The sequence below is a fragment of the Heteronotia binoei genome, chromosome 8, assembly GCF_032191835.1.
Source record: "Heteronotia binoei isolate CCM8104 ecotype False Entrance Well chromosome 8, APGP_CSIRO_Hbin_v1, whole genome shotgun sequence".
Lineage (NCBI taxonomy): Eukaryota > Metazoa > Chordata > Lepidosauria > Squamata > Gekkonidae > Heteronotia > Heteronotia binoei.
This window is the reverse complement of record NC_083230.1, coordinates 73,428,889-73,445,825: the sequence shown is the minus strand read 5'-3', so window position 1 is coordinate 73,445,825 and position 16,937 is coordinate 73,428,889. Positions and strand designations below refer to the sequence as shown.

The window sequence follows — 16,937 nt, the reverse complement described above, 5'->3', positions numbered from 1 at the left end:
GGGAGGAACAGGGAAAGAGATATTTTAGAGAAGTGATATTAACCAACCTGAGGTCTATGGGGGCAGCAAAATGGCCAGTGTTTCACAGGGAAGAGGAGAGGACCCACACGCAAGTGGAAGTGGAGGGGACAGAGTGCTGGCAGTTATAGGGAAAATCTGGGGCAGTCTGATGTGTTTGTCTCAAGCGATTACTTAATTACTTTTCTGAAGATGGACGATGCTCTTGGGATAACTTGATGAGATCATCTAGTGGTGAAACTATAGGTACTACTGTTTCTTGATGACCCTTTGATCACTGGATGGGAAAACTATCAGGTTTATGAATGGTGGTATTCAGGCCTCAGATTTAGTGGGAGCTCACGGGAGCACAGCTCCTGAACCTTTCTGAGAGTTCCACTTCCTCCTGAGAGTTCCACCTCCCTGTTCATTAAATAGTATGTGCAGCTGCATAACAATCCCTGGATGAGCTCTAACACCTATTTTTCTACAAAATGACCACTGGTGGTATTGTATAATAACAGTAAATGGGTACAGGGGAAGTGAGGCTGGGCATGTGATGGGAGTAGTCAAAGGTGAGATGACCTATCTTGGGAGACCCATTGTTTCTAAATTATGCAGGTTCTCATTAGTCAGCCACTTCTGACTCACCTTCAAAAATATTTTCCCAAGCTTGTTTATGCCTGGCATTCATTTTGTATCATTTCGAGGCCAGGCTGTGTATATTTATGATTTTTAAGATTTTGAGGCCAAACAAAGGTTAGTGAGCCAGTTCATGCCCATCCCTAATCGTCAGTGCCCTTCAGAAAGAGCACTCTCAGCAGAGGTAAATCCTACAAGATGGTGCCCAGTCAAGCAAAGAAAAATAAAAGGTTCAAAGTATTCACTTCTTCCTTTTTATGTTCTGCAGTGGCTTCTCCTGTTGTCCCTATGTTTGATGCTTTATCTTTTACTTCAGCCTGCAAGGAAGTTAGCAGTTTGCTCGAGTCAGGCACCACATCTCTTTTCCAGTGCTGCCCAAATTGATTTAAGGGTAGGAGGGTGGTTCTTGTAGTGCATAATAAAAGAGCAACTTTACTAAGTGCTCATGCTCCAGCTCCCTGGTTCCTGACTGAAGCTATTTCCCTAAATTATAAACTTTTAAAATAGGTCTAAAATAACACTTTAAAGGGAAACTAACGTGGGTCACGAAATCATGAAGGGAGAGCGTGCATTCAGCTGAAGTTCTAAACAAAGGCTATATGTGCATGTATGTTAGTTCAGTTTGGACTCTGTTCCCAATTGCATTGAAAGAAACTATGCGTCCACAATTTGTTTGCTGTATTAAAGTCATGGGGGATGGGAGTGAGACTCTGAGTGTAATCCTACGTCAACATGATAGTGAATGTGTGAAAACAGCCTGAGTCTTAATCAGCGGTCATTTTGTAGAAAAATAGGGGGTGGAGCTCTTCCAGGGATTGTTATGCAGCTGCACATACCGTTCAATGGACAAGGAGGTGGAACTTTCAGAAGGAGGAGGTGAAACTCTCAGAAAGGTTCAGGAGCTGCGCTTCTGTGAGCTCCCACTGAATCTGAGCCCTGGTCTTAATATAAACACATAAAAGCACCTTTCGAAATACATGACCAGTTGAAAGGATTGTAGTCCATGTAATTTTCAAAAATAAGCTCATAAAACAAGTCCATAGCCACGGAGGGGCACTCGGGGCAATGCCCCCCACAGATGAGTGTCACCCCCACAAAAAATTCAAAGGATTTTTTTTAATTAAAAAAGAAAAGAAAAAATATTTTTAATGTAAGATGCAAATGGGGTTTTTCAAGATGACCCCATGCACAAGCAGGGAAGCTTCAATCTTTTTCTTTTTTTCTGAGCAGGAAATAAATAGGTTTTTTAAAATGCAAAATAAAATTGCAAATATATATATATATTGCAAAATACAAAAGAGAGTTGGAGATTCCCCTCGTATAGATGAGAAAGCCAGTAGAGTCTCGAGGGCTGTGTGCAGGAGAGCCATTCTGTCAGCAGCTTCCAGCTCTCTTATTTTTCTTTCCCTCTCTCTTTCCCCTGGTTCCCCTGCCCCACAGGATTTCCCAGTGCCCTGCCAACTAAAATTTTCTGAAAGGATATGCTAGTAAACTGTTAGAGCTCTTTCTCGGCAAGCAACTAATCGAAACACATGCATCTGAATAATGAACCTTTCCTAAAAGGCTAAGCTAATTGCATCTCATTCTTACAAAATCCAAAAAAAGAATAGCATCAAAACCTAATTGTTTTGCTTGCAAGTACAGATTATATTTTCCTACCTGTTAATTATCTGCCTAAAATAGCATAGCAATAGCAGAAATAGTTCTCTGAATTTACCAAGGGAACCTCTGTACATATGCACTACCTGGTAAAAGGCATTTTCTTTGGGTTTGTGAAACTTGGCTGAATAGAAAACAACAAGAACTATACTCCAGTTTCTGAGGATTTTATTGCACTATATCTCTAAGTTACACTACAGTGACTTAGAATACATACAGAATGTAAAAGCAGTGGTAAAGCTAAGATGCCAGTAAAAGATAAAACCAACATAAAATTAAGCTTCTTTGCTTCCAATGAATTTAACTAAATTTATCCTTCATTCTCATAGGTTGTCTTTTATGAAGTACTACTATGGGAAGCAATAAAGGATGAGTGTGCATACTGCCTTTCATTGTGAAAACTTCTACACTTATTTTTCAGGCCTAGCCAAGGACAATTAATGCAAGTTTTGCCAGTGCCTTTATGAAGGATTTGAATTCTCCCACTTAGGCTATATGTGTATAAATGCATGCACACATACACTCACAGAGACATACACACACAGAGTTGCTTCAATGCAGCAAGTTGATGGAGATACCTTTAAATCCTTCATACTCTGAGAGCAGGAATTTCAACAAGATTCCACATAGAAACTCCTCTGCCATGTTTTATGCAGACCCTATAAGTATAGTGATTAGACGCCTACCATGATAGCAATGAAATAATTTATTTATTTATTTATTTAGGATTTCTATCCCATCCTTCCATAAGCGTTTCTTGTGCCAGCAAGAAATGGATGTACAATTGCAATACACATACATGGAACAATTCCACATTCCTTTAAACAGGAAAATATGATTTATTGCCCTGTTTATTTAAATTTAATGAACAGAAATGTAGAATATGTTGGCTGTATCCGGAACAAAGCTATCAGTACCAATGACAGACAGAATCAGGCTATACAGAATCTAATCTAGGGAAACATCTCCAAATTGCTGATTATTCTGAAGCTTCCTCCTTTTTCTCATGTCATAAAAACAGCTGTCATTACCAATACATATTTGCATAGCATGTGCACATTTTGAATATCTGCAAGTTGTAATAAAAGAAATATTTATTTCTGTATCTCAGTAACCAAACTGCAACAAAGTTGTTCAATGTTATGGACTACCTTCTTTTGCATCCCACTTCTTCTTTTTTGCAATGTATGAGCAAGAGAGCAGGTTATGTGATAGTGTGTGAAATAAGCCGGGCATTGGCTACTATTGCCTTGATTTTTACCTTTGATGCTTTCAACACTAACCTACCACAAACTACCTGCCAATTATGGTAATCCAACAGAGTCTTCATACATCTATTTTTACTGCACATATGATACTGCAATAGTGGCATGTCATCAAACACCTAATAGGTTCCAATAATTACTGGTGACCCGGGTTAGTCTTGAACACTGTATGCACAAACCCTATAAAAATGCAAAAAAGGATAAAAGGATTTATTCTGAGTCTAGACATTTCAAATAGCAGGTGTGAGTGTATATGATCATATGAAGTTGCCTTCATTTACAACACCAGCACTTTATCTGATTTCATTAGTACTATCTTCCTGTCCCTGAACTTTATTCTATACTACACTAAGTCAGACCATAGGTCCAGTAAACTCAGTATTATTTAGTCTGACAAGCAGACGTTCATCAGGGCCTCAGACAGAGAAAGATCTTTCTTAGGTCTGCTACTGAGGGCTGAAATACATGACATGAGTCAGGTCACTGACTCTTGGTCACATACACACAGAGACTAACCTTTATAAACCTCATTGTTGAACTGTCCGACTCAAAATGTAGCAAGGGGAAAGAAGGGGTTTTAGGTTTTCCTCCCAAACCATTTTCACTAGCAGAAGCAGCCGCAGCGGGGATTTTGCTTCTTCCTCAGGTTCACGTGTCACATTCCAGGAACCTGACTCATGTCACATGTAATGTGTATTTTGGATCTGAATTCCTTTAGCTGAAGATGCCAGAGACTGCATTTGTGTCCTTCAGCATGAAAAGCATGCACTGAACCACAGCAAGTGTTAAATGTTCAGGTAGAATTTAGCTTTCAAATACATTATCTTTGCTCCAGTAAGCAGTAATCACTGGATACCCTGCCTGCATATTTGAGTTTCAGCTGCCTTATTTGTGTTGCCATTCCTTTAATATTATCAACTACTTCCATCATATACTGGCTTTGTTCATATATGTTTTGCTCTCTGTTGTGCTGCATTAAGATTGGTAAGTGTAAGAGTTCTTCTCATGCTGCTTGAGAATTTAGATGGTTTGGTGAGACTCATGGAACTACAATATGTTTTTGTTTTTTAAGAATAAACAAAACTTGATACAAGGCTAAAGTCAAAGCTAGATTTATGCACAAGATGAGTAAGCTATAGTTTAGGGGCTCAGGTTAAAAGGACCCTGTAAATACAAAACAATTGCTACATATTACTACATTACCATTTGTTTTGCTAACGCCATAAGGCTCTTAAACTTGTTTCCACAGCATGTCTTAACCTGGCTCTGGCTAAAATATTGCAAGACTATAGATGGTTTGGCCCAAACTATCATTGGAATGCAAACAGACTCAGAAAGATTGAAATATAGAAAAATGTAAAATATAGCAAGAGTACATAATGCTTGTTCATGTAAACCTGAATCATGCATGGATTTATAAAAAGCATGGTAGGTTTAGCCACCTGAATTTTAAGGTCAGGTTAGGAATGGGAAGTGATGGAATTCTACAATCTCCACCCCACTACAATGGTGGTCACCAAGCATCTGGGTAATGAAGCAAGGGCAGAACTGCTCAATTCCTACTTTTCCTCAGTCTTCTCTTCTGAGGGAAACAGTGCTCAAATGGCAGAAACAGAACATAGGGTATGAAGTTCCAACCTAGGATCAGCATAGGGGTAGTACGTAACTACCTAGTTTCTTTAAATGAAACGAAGTCCTCAGGGCCAGATGAACTGCATCCAAGGGTTCTAAAAGAGCTTGTGGATGTAATTTCTGAGCATCTGGCTATTATTTTTGAGAATTCTTGGAGAACAGGAGAGGTGCCAGAAGATTGGAGGCAGGCAAATGTTGTCCCCATCTTCAAGAAGGGGAAAAAGGAGGATCTGGGTAACTACCCACCCATCAGCTTGATGTCTACTCCTGGAAAAGTTTTAGAACAAATAATCAAAAAGTCAGTCCTGGAACATTTAAAAAGGATGTTTGTGATTACTAAGAGCCAGCATGGGTTTCTCAAGAACAAGTCATGTCAGACTAACCTGATCTCTTTTTTTGAGAAAGTGACTACCTTGCTGGATCAAGGGAATGCTGTAGACATCATTTATCTTGATTTCAGTAAGGCTTTTGATAAAGTTCCACATACTGTCCTTGTTGACAAGTTGGTAAAATGTGGTTTGGATCCTGTTACCATTAGGTGGATCTGTAACTGGTTGACAGATCGCACCTAAAGAGTGCTTGTGAATGGTTCCTCATCCTCTTGGAGAGGAGTGACAAGTGGAGTACCTCAAGGATCTGTCCTGGGGCCTGTTTTCTTCAATATCTTTATAAATGATTTGGATGAAGGAGTAGAGGAAATCTTATTAAATTTGCCAATGATACTAAATTGGGAAGGGTTGCAAATACATCAGAAGACAGAAACAGGATACAGGATGACCTTGACAGGCTGGAAAACTGGGCTAAAACCAATAAAATGAATTTTAACATGGATAAATGTAAAGTTCTGCATTCAGGTAGGAAAAATCCAATGCATGGTTATAGGATGGGAGAGACTTGTCTTAGCAGTAGTATGTGCGAAAAGGATCTAGGGATCTTAGTGGATCATATGCTGAACATGAGTCAACAATATGATGTGGCTAAAAGGCAAATGCAATTTTGGGCTGTATCAAAAGAAGTATAGTGTCCAGATCACATGATGGTATCACTTTACTCTGCTCTGGTAAAGCCTCACCTGGAGTATTGTGTTCAGCTTGGGCACCACATTTTAAGAAGGATATAGACAAGTTGGACAGGTCCAGAGGAGGGCGACAAAGATGGTGAGGGGTCTGGAGACCAAGTCTTATGAAGAAAGGTTGAAGGAGCTGGGCATGTTTAGCCTGGAGATGAGGTGGCTGAGAGGTGAGATGATCACCATCTTCAAGTACTTGAAGGGCTGTCACATAGAGGATGGTGTGGAATTGTTTTCTGTGGCCCCAGAAGGTAGGACCAGAACCAATGGGTTGAAATTAAATCAAAAGAGTTTCTGGCTCAACATTAGGAAGAATTTCCTGACCGTTAGAGCGGTTCCTCAGTGGAACAGGCTTCCTTGGGAGGTGGTGGGCTCGCCTTCTTTGGAGGTTTTTAAACAGAGGCTAGATGGCCATCTGACAGCAATGAAGATCCTGTGAATTTAAAAGGAGGTATTTGTAAGTCTCCTGCATTGTGCAGGGGGTTGATGACCTTGGAGGTCCCTTCCAACGCTATGATTTTATGATTCTATGCCATGACCTGGATAGCCCAGGCAAGGCAGACCTCATCAGATCTCAGAAGCTAAGCAAGATTGACTCTAGCAAGTACTTGGTGCAGGGCTCTTTTCCAGCAGGAGCTCCTCTGCATATTAGGCCACACCTCCCTGATGTAGCCAATCATCGAAGAGCTTAGAGGGCTCTTAGTACAGGGCCTACTGTAAGCTCCAGGAGGATTGGCTCCATCAGGGGGCGTGGTCTAATATGCGGAGGAGCTCCTGCAAGAAAAAGAGCCCTGCTTGGATGGGAGACCTCCTTGGAATACCAAAGGCAGGGGAAGACTTTATTCAGCCACCTTTCTGAATATCTTCCAGGCTCCCAGTAAGAGTCAGTCACCAGGGGTCGCCATGACTTCCAGGTACACAGTCACTCACATGTACACACACACAACCCTCCCCCCCCAAAAAGTATAGTCTATCATTGAATATTCCAGTTCATACATGCAACACAGTGTGTGAATGGTCTCTAGAAATGCAACAATTTGGCAAACCATTTTTGTGAATTGGTTTTCCATGATCCCATGCCAATATCCCTTCCTCCTTAAATAATATGCATTGTCATGCTTGAAATCATAGCCACATAGGGAACTACTTTACATGAATAGCTTACCATATGAAATTTTAGCAACCCAGTTGGCCAAATATTTGGATACCTAAATACAGTGACAGGAGCTGTGAATGGCCAAGATAGATCTTTATACAAATCTGAAAAATCTGCAGAAAAGCAAAATATATTTAAAAAAAACACTGGAGGATTTTAAAAGGCTCTAATTAAGCAATAGTTGTCAGAATGATCGACACAAGGGAAAACCATGAAAAGAGGCAAAAAAATCCCCTTTAACTCTTCTCTATGGTAACATCCCTTGCATAATATTTAGTACTTGATTCCTTTGGCTTTTCAGTAATATCTTCAGTGTTTTCACAACCATTGTGATAACACTGATATTATAGGGTGATATAAATGGAGATAGTATTTTCTGTGTTTCAGTTTGTCTATAGTAGCTTTATCCATTAGATTTACATTGAGGATTGTATTTTGTATCAGGGCAAAACAAACCTATTGGACAACATTTTGATAACTTTCAAAGTTACCCTAAGCAGCAATCTGTTTAGGATTGTTCTGTTCATTTGCTATAATATCATCTTCTTGGCAAAGTAGGAATCATTTTCTTATGACTTTTATATTGAAACCTGTATCCATACTGTCATTACTGACTCCTCAGATTTGTTATATCATAAAAGTTGATGGTATCAACAGAACATTCTTCTGCATATATTTTGACAAATTTCACAAAAAAACTAAGGGTTGTGCTAAAATCTGTCAAACTTTTTTTCCAAATCAGTTATTATTGTTATTGTGGTTATTTGTACAAAATTATACATAAGCCTTAATACAATATTACAAGAGAAAAAAATGAGCCACACTAATTAATTATTGTATGGCAGTGTATGTAGTATAGCCAGAAGTTCCTAAGATTGTCTGGCAGTCAGAAGTTCTAGCTCTTTTGGTGTTATGCACCACTTGGTGGTGAGCTAGTCTTGTTTTTATGGCAAGAGATGTTTCAGAGGTGGTTTGCCATTGCCTACCTCTACATCACGCCCCTGGTATTCCTTTGAGGTTGCTTATCCAAATTCTAGCCAGGGCTAGCCCTGCTTAGAATATACAAGGGGAAAATTAAAAGAATGGGTAAAATTAGATGACAATCCTCAGGAAAAGCCAGCACAAAATGTAAAATGGTTAAACGAGTGAATAGAGATCATGGATTTCTTTGTCAGATTGGAGTAATGAATGTGGGGAGAGGGGGGTTATAATCTTTCTACCCTACGTGATTTTCTCTGTTGAGACCTACCCTGCTCCGCACCAACAGGAATCTTTTTCCTCCTACAGCTAACAGGACAGGAATATGTTGAATTCAATAATCAAAACTTTGCAGGGGTGAGAACATTTAACTCCTTGATCTGAATCAATGATCTTCAATTTATCTAGTTTGAACCTTAAGAAAGTGAAAGTGGCTTCCAGTGGTTAGAATAAAGGAAAAGGACATGGATGTACCAACCCATTTCATAAGATGAGTTTAGAAAAAGCAAAGGGAGTGAAGATAGAAGGAACAGATAAAAGATAGGAAAGAGCAAAATATCCTGAACATTTAAAATTAGCAGATGTGAATAGTTGTAAGATAATCAAAGTAACATTACATCACAAAATGTTTATTAGCTGTTTATTACAGACACTAAACTGTCTAAAATATTACCTAGCCAGTTGTTGCTTCTTGGCCTTTTGGCTAAGATCTAATGTAGATAATCAAAGTGTCCTGCACAAAACACAGGAGAGCAGAAATGGATTTCAAGGTAGAAGAGAATGAAAATAATATGCGAGTGAAACAGGCATCTCAGGCATGGAAAAATTAAGCTTCAAATAGTGTCACCAAGTTAGAAGTAGCAGAAAAAGCAGTAAAATATTTACAGATGTATCAAGGGAGAAAGATCAGCATACTGTTACTTTATTGCCAGTGGCTTCTGTTATGCTGTACCTGACATTTCTCCTTCATCAAGTGGTAACAGTAGCAAGGCAAACCCAACAAGCAGTGCCAAGAAGCAAGGAGAGATAACAACAATGGAGACTAAAGAAGTGGGAGGTGGTGAGCTCCCCCTCACTGGCAGTCTTCAAACAGCAGCTGAAACCAAACCTAGGAAATCTCAAAGAGTGAGAGAAGCATGTAATCAATAACATCATATGGATATGGAAAACTCAAGAAGATGCAGAACAGGATAGAGACGTTGAGGTTTACTGGTGAGAAGACTGCTAGCTATCTGTGCCAGAGCCTTTTGAGTGGATAAAAAAAAAATGGGTCAAGGTGTGAATCAGTACAACCAGTCACTGAGGGCAGAGAACAATCCTTTCAAGAATTTTAGAAATGAAAGGAAGCTAGGGGATAAGATAACAGAGACAAGAGGATGAACATTTTTTTTGAATAGGAGAAATAACAGCAGTCTTGAAAAAAGAAAAAAACCAAAGGATAGATAAGAATTCAAAATATAGGGAAGAACCGGCCTAAGAGATGATAAACATCTAACAAGATGAAGGAGCTGGGTCAACAGAACATAAAAAGGTAGAAGATTTTTTAGAAATTAGTTGGAATATGCAAATTAAGAGCTGGGAGGAAGGAGAAGGAAGAGGTTGGAAAGTAGTGAAGAAAAAAAGTGCAAAGAGAAGAAATACTACAGTGATTGTATCCATACTGAAAAGTCCTGGAGGTTAGAAAATAGGGATGACAGCAGTGTATTCAGGACCAAGTAAAGTAAGAATATGGCTAAGTTTAGGTAGAAAAGAAGGGACATGGGAAAGCAAGCCAAAAAGTAATAAACAAACCCAAAGTATGAATAAAGAAAAATCTTTGGTGCCAAGAGTCTTTGGCAGAGGACTACAAGAATGAAGAGAATAGGCAACAAATGTTAACCATAATATGTGTTTCTAGAAGGCAAAGCTAAGGTACTTTTGAATTTTATTAAAATGTAACAATGTTTTGTTTAATCTTATGTCATAATCTGTTTACCTTTGCTATTCTAAGGATTTATAGAGGAAAAGGATCAAGTTGGAAGAAACCAACATTGGTCCTTGTACTCCTTTTCATACAAGGAAAATTACTAGGCCATTAATTCTCATGTGAGATTTCCCTTGTTACAGATGTTGTACTAAATAGAATGCATTTTGCTGCAATAAATACCCTATGGGGTTTGATTTGTAGATGTTTAATACTTGAATTTTAGATTTTGCAAATATTTGTTTAAACTCTGATGTAGAACAAAGTGGGAGTGGGGTGGGGACTAAGAGTCCCATCCTATATACACTTTACAGAATGTACAGACCTGAGTGGAATTCTGAGTAGACTTAGGAATGGTCTCTAAAGCTGTCAGAGAAAGCAAATTCATGTCCTTCTTTTCTCTGCATCTGTTAAGTACCTATTCCTTGGCATTGTTCCATTCCCTTCTACTTCACCACTGAAGTCTCTTTTTTAAACAAACAAGTATGCAAATAACAAATATGTAACATGCACGTAATCATTGGCGATAATGCATCTAAAGTTAAACATTTCAAGTCCCAATGATTTCAGTAGGAGACCGTATGTAACAACTATGGTTGGATTGCTAGCATCATTGTGTGCTATCAAAACCAAAGATTGCACTACCTAGGTCCAATAATAATCAGACTACTTCACACATAACTGGAAATTAGTTCAGGAACCTACCTTTTCCTGTTTCTTTTTCAACATACAACTTATTCGAAGATATGTGTGTGAGAAATTCAGCATTTATTAATTGAAAATAAAAATCCTGGGCATTCAATTGTATTAAACATGTGAAGATTATTTTTTGACCAAGCAGGGACTTAAAATGAAGCAATTTTTGTGTGGTAAAAGTAAGTATTAGTGTAGGCATATTCCCCATGGGGAATATGACCTGAACCGGTTAATTCACCATTTCTATATGTTAGAAACTGTGGCTCCAATGACCGTTTACCAGCCTTGATGGGCTCTTGTGTAAGGGCTTTCTAACCCAAAGTTACGCAAATGCTTACATTTACAGTAAATGTGACAAAATAGCAAAAGGTAACTTAACAATTTAATGTATTTTACTGTAGAGAGTGAAGTTGGAGAACATTATTCTTCCATTTGTTTTTATGACAGATAGAAAACTAACAGGCCTATGATAGCTGGAATGCTGGGATTTTGTGCAGTCTGCACTGATGTATCACAATAAGTTGAGACTGCATCCAATCATAAAAGTGTCATTCATTTCTTCCCCTATGAAATTATCTACTTCTTTGTTTTATCACATAAACATCATTAAAGAGATCCAAAATGAAGAAATGCACAGCAGAGGCAGAGTGTAGGATGGATTGGTGGGGGGACAGCTGCTGTCATTCACTGTGGAATGGGAAAGGCAAATTCTGTTTACCTATTACCAATCTTGCAAGGGGTTCAAATAATGAAGATCCATATGATATCTTCTTTGAAAAGGGGCAAAACAAGGTGGTGTGGCCAATGAGCACTTATCTGCATCAGCGTTTACATGCACTCTCTGTCATGTTCAGTTATAGTTCATAAACCAGTTGACCTATTCATGTGTAATATTAACATGTCAGTCAAGATGGATGCACTCTATTTAAATAAGCCAGAGCAATACAGGTATTTTGTAACATGGCTGAATCACACATGGAGTGCTCACATGGTGCTTTGTCCTTGGCCTATGCCACATCTGTTTCAGTCCACAGGACAACGTGTGTGGGAGAAGAACCATCTCCTGCACTCACAAGTTCACCATGGCCTATTTTCTCAGCAATAGGAGTGACAGCACTGGATTCAGGGGGCTGATGACAGAACATAATAATTTCATATGGCCCTCCTATATGGCCTTCCCGTTTCAAGGCATCCTTCACACACATATACATACAGGCCTCTTGGGAGATACTTTTCCATTAGGATACTCTGCAGGGCTTTTTTACATGTGAGTTTATATCCCCCCCCCCATCTGACCAGTACCCTCCTTCCCAGCTTTGTGCCAGTAAGGTCACAAAGACTCATGTGGGCATCCTATCAGAGCCACACTGCAACCTTGTGGGATATCACTTCAGAACAGTGGCTCAGGATGTATTCAAAGGGGGCCCAATTGTTACTAGTGTGGAAACAGCAGCCACACTGCTCTGGCTGATTCCTGTGGTCAGGAGCTACATATGTCAGTCTCCCTGTGCCCTTACAGTTGCAATGCAGTAAGCCTTAAATGGCTCCTGCTTTATTTGTAGTGGGTTGAAGCTACCTCTTTCCCCCTGCGCTTTTTCTAACTTCTTGAGGGAGACCAATGCCAGCCTTAGGGCTTTTGCCTTAACCCTAGCGGCACCCTCATCCTCCCCAAGGGGGGCAGTGCAGAGGGCCACTTTTCTGGTCTCTGCATCCCTGCCTCAGTACGGTCTATGTGAGGGGGAAGGGGAAAATGCCATCGCCTTCCTTATGCCGAGCTGAGGGGCGGGGAGAGGACGGCGCTGGCGGGACAGTGACAGGTAGTTTCTCTGGCGGCTTCAGCTGCAACCACTGCAGCGGGAGGGTCACTTTGGGTGGCGGCATGTGGGCGCCCGTCGAGCAGCCCGGCAGCCGCTTCCCTCTCCGTGTGCAGGCGGGAGCGGAGGAGACACACGGCGAATATCCATAGTAACAGGGGATGCGAGGGGAGGGGGGGGGACAGCAAGGCGCAGCAGCAGATCGGCAACCTGCCCGCCCGCAGCTAGCGCGGCGTTTGCCCGGACTTCTCGGCTCCTCACGGGAACAGAGTGAGTAAGTGAGTGACGAGCCGGCCGGGCCTTTGGCGGGACGATGCCTGGGGGGCGCGGATAAGCCCGCTGCCAGCCTGCCTCCTCTGCCCCCCCCCCACACGCGGCGGGAGCGCGGGAAAGGGGAGAGGTGGGGGGATGGGTGGCGGGGGCGCGCGCTCCCTCTCCCCCCTTCTGCTTTCCCTCCCTCCCTCCCTCCTTGGTTCGCGGGTGCCGGCGGCTGGATGGGGAGGGAGAGGGGCTGAGCGTGGAAGTGCCCGGCTCGGTTTCGCTGCGGCGTCCCTGCCTCGCTAAGCCCAGGCAGAGAAAGGAAGATGCACAAAGGCGAGGGCTCAGCGCTGCAGAATATAAATATCGCTGCCTGTCTGCTGCCCCCCGCCTGCCTGCCTGCGCTCGCCGCCGCCGCCGCCGCTCTGCTGCTATTCCTCCGCGCATAGGTGAGCCCGCGTTGCTGATGAGTAAGCCCAGCGCCCGCTGCCTGCTCGGCTCAGAAGGCAAGCGAAGGACGGTGGCTGCAGATGGTTGCTGGGGGCGGGGCGGGGGCGCCTTCCCGTTGACCCCGCTGGCTGCGGACTGGACTGAGGGCCGCAGGGGGGTGGGTTGCCTGCCTGCCTGCTTTGCTCCAGCTCTGCGCTGCTGCAAAGTAGAAATCCGATCCGGGAAGGGCCGCTTCTGGTTCCCTTTTCTCAGCCCCCTCGGATGGTGATGGGGCTTCAGGAATGTCCAGCGTCCCTAAAAATAGCCATTTGAAAAGAGCAAAAAGGGAAGATGCCGAGAGAGAGAGCAGCAGAGAAGTGTGGGTCGCATGGTGCCCCAGTGGTTCGGAGGAGAGCCTGATGGAAGTGGTCCAGCCGTGTGGTGGTGGCGAGTTTTCCTCCCTCGCTTGCTTCGGAGGGAAGGGTGGGGGAGAGGCGGCGAGTAAGCTTTCTCTCCTCTGTGCTCACTCCGTGTATTTTTAAGCAATGATTAATCTCGGGGAGAAAAGTGGGCATGTACTTTCAAGTGATACACCCTGGAGAGCAGTAAGAGCCTGCAGAGCCTGCAGTTGCTTCTGTCGTGGAAGGTTGTGTCAGCATTTACATTGCAAAGCCCTCTTTCCAGCGACTTGGTAACTTAGAAGTCATTTTGCTCTTGATCTCAAACTTGTCAAGGAGAGAGAGGAAAGGCTCGGCTTTAGGGTGATGCTGTTTTGGCCTGCCTCTTACTTTCTGAGAAATCTTCTCGGGTGCCCTTTTCTGTTTTCATGTGCCTGCAGATTAGAATCACAGATTTTTTTTTTGTTGTTAATGTGTCAAGATTATAGTTTTAAATAACATGGGTTAAGTATGCATTATTGGTTTCTGTCTTCTGAATAAAACTGATTTTAAAATTTAAAAAAACTATGTATAATGCAAAAAGTTGTCATCTTGTAGACCATATTTGTACACAACTCTAGTGTTCTGACAGAAATGTGATAATCTACTTTTACAGGTGGGGGTTTCTTAGGCCTGTAATCAGGTGCTTAAGGTGGTGTGATTTCATTAATTTTGGAAGAACTGTGTTAGAGTAAGCGGTAACTGAATAATCTCCTGAAGGCTTTTCCATACATCATGGCTATGCACACACAATACATCTATATAATATCTATTAATCTTTGTAGGCAAACAGCACATGGAGCATCGTGTAAAAGTGTGAGGCAAGTGTTATTTTTTCACAAGCTGTGTACTCATGGCAAATGTCTGCACCACATTTCACACATGGTGTTTTTTCCTCTCTGTTTAGGAACAAATTGTATGAAGTGTTTTATCCAGACCTAACAAAAGAGCATGGGAATATTAGCAGACATTTTATTTGAAAAGCACACTGCCACTTTAGCACATGTCTTGGGTGGGGGAGTGGCTGGTTTTAAAAGGTTGGTGACAATACAGGACTAGTGTGTATGAAATCAAAGTATATCTTATAAGAATCTGGAGAGCATTAACAATATTCAAATCTCTGCATTTGGTTAGTAACATACAATAGACAGCACATGCACTATCCTTTGGAGAACATTTGTAATATGGTTTGTCAGGGAGCCATTAACTAATCTTAAAGTAATCCCTTGACTCCACAGGCAGGAGCTATTTTGGTCACAGTAGCCCTAAAAATATGTTTTGATAGTGTGCTGAAGGAGTAACAGTCATAGAATTAAACTTTATGTCAACTGAGTGGGTTTCTGATTCTTAATCTATCTCAGTAGAATTCCAAGGTTTCTTAGAATAGGCAAATAGGCATTTATTTGTCAAAGCAAGAGGCCTTGATTCTGCAGCCTTTAATGATTGCCAGGTTGTAATATCCATTCTAGTGGCAACATAAAATTTTAAATGAAGCTATAAAATGGAGACTTGGTTGTTTTCGCTGATGGTCTTTTGTGTAGTTGTTTCAGGCTATGTCTTAGAGAATCCTGGCTTTTTCTGTTTGATAAATATAATACAAGCTGCAGTTTTGCAGTCAGGTATTTAACTTTTAGACATGAGAGTTCCTGCTAAATGTATCTTTTGGCTTGAATAAAGGTAAGTATAGACAAGTTGCTGCTGAATGAGAACCCTGAAGTAATTAATGCACATGAAATGTCTGACTCATTTTCTTTGGTATAAAGGAAGGGCATGTACTTTAGTCATTTTAAAAGGCCAGCTTAGTCACTAGAAATAGCTTGAAATGAACTTTTGTGCTGGTTACTCCTTTTACAAGAATTAAGATAAGAGGAAATTTAAGAACAATACTAGAAAAAAAATCCAGCGTTATAATTACTCCCCCCTACACACACACAACTGGTACTGCTAAAAATACAGAAAGGGTTAATCTAAACAATGAAGCATCAGAAAAGAATGGAGGAGGCAATACATATATTATAAATAAGGAAAGGGGTAGCAATGCAGCTTTAAAGGAACAAGGAGAGAAAGTGAATGGAATCCCCAGTGTTAGAGATTTGTAAGGTCACAGCTCACAAGCTGCTCTTTTATGAGACCCATTCATTGGGCTTATTAATGTATACATAGTCCCTCCAGATAATATGCTTAGGCTACAGGAAATCTGGAGCAATCGTGAAAAGTATGTAACTAGTCTCCTGCTGAAGCTCCCTGTCGCTCTTGTTTTAATAGCTGGCAGTTTTTATACCAGAGCCATCCCTTCTGATGAGTTGTACTCAAGCAACAATGCTGCCCCTTCTGATGAGTCAGCATATTCTCCCCCCCCCCCCGCCCCAAATTCGTGGATGGTAATAGGAAAGGGGTTCACTTAGCACAATTAGCTAGCAGATTAGATTTATTTTGAATGGCTTAGTCAAGGGTGAGATTCCTGGTGACTACACATTCTGATCAAGCTAAGGAGCTAGTACTATTTATTTTGTCCTAGTTTAGCACAAACTGTTAAATTATGTAGATTTAAGAGATCCACCAAGATAGCAATCACTTGCCAATTACCTTAGCATTAAAGATTCAAAATCTAACTGAGAAATTTGATGCACAACTAAAACATGTTTCTGGTTATAAAAGAATCAAATGATCCAAAAATGTAGAAAAGCAAACCAAGGACTTCCTTAGGTCCAACAAGATCTGCCAGCTCCACAGCAAAATGTTTAATGACATACACTCTGAAGCCATCTTAGGGTGTTATCTGCTAATATCTAATGGATAGCAAGAACTGTTCACTAAAAAGAAGCCCACCCTAGACCCTCCAAAGTAAGATGCCTCACACAACTGTGGCTTGATTACAAATGTCTGTCAGCAAAAAATCAATTGTCAAGCTTTTCAATATAAATCACAGAACATCTGTTATT

The 16,937-nt window shown here is 41.1% G+C and overlaps 1 protein-coding gene across 8 annotated transcripts in view; it reads left to right on the top strand.

The window, feature by feature from the left end:
* ANKS1B (ankyrin repeat and sterile alpha motif domain containing 1B) overlaps positions 1 to 16,937 on the top strand; it is an 831,045-nt gene that overhangs the window by 692,502 nt on the left and 121,606 nt on the right. The window contains exon 1 of one of the 8 annotated variants that reach the window (XM_060245228.1): positions 13,033 to 13,141. The exons of 4 other annotated variants lie outside the window; for them this stretch is intronic. The gene's annotated coding sequence lies outside the window, so the exon portion shown is untranslated. Of the gene's footprint in view, positions 1 to 13,032; positions 13,146 to 13,346; positions 13,579 to 14,180; positions 14,250 to 16,937 lie in introns of those variants that run through there. 3 more of the 8 variants (XM_060245229.1, XM_060245227.1, XM_060245230.1) reach the window with 3 other exon arrangements.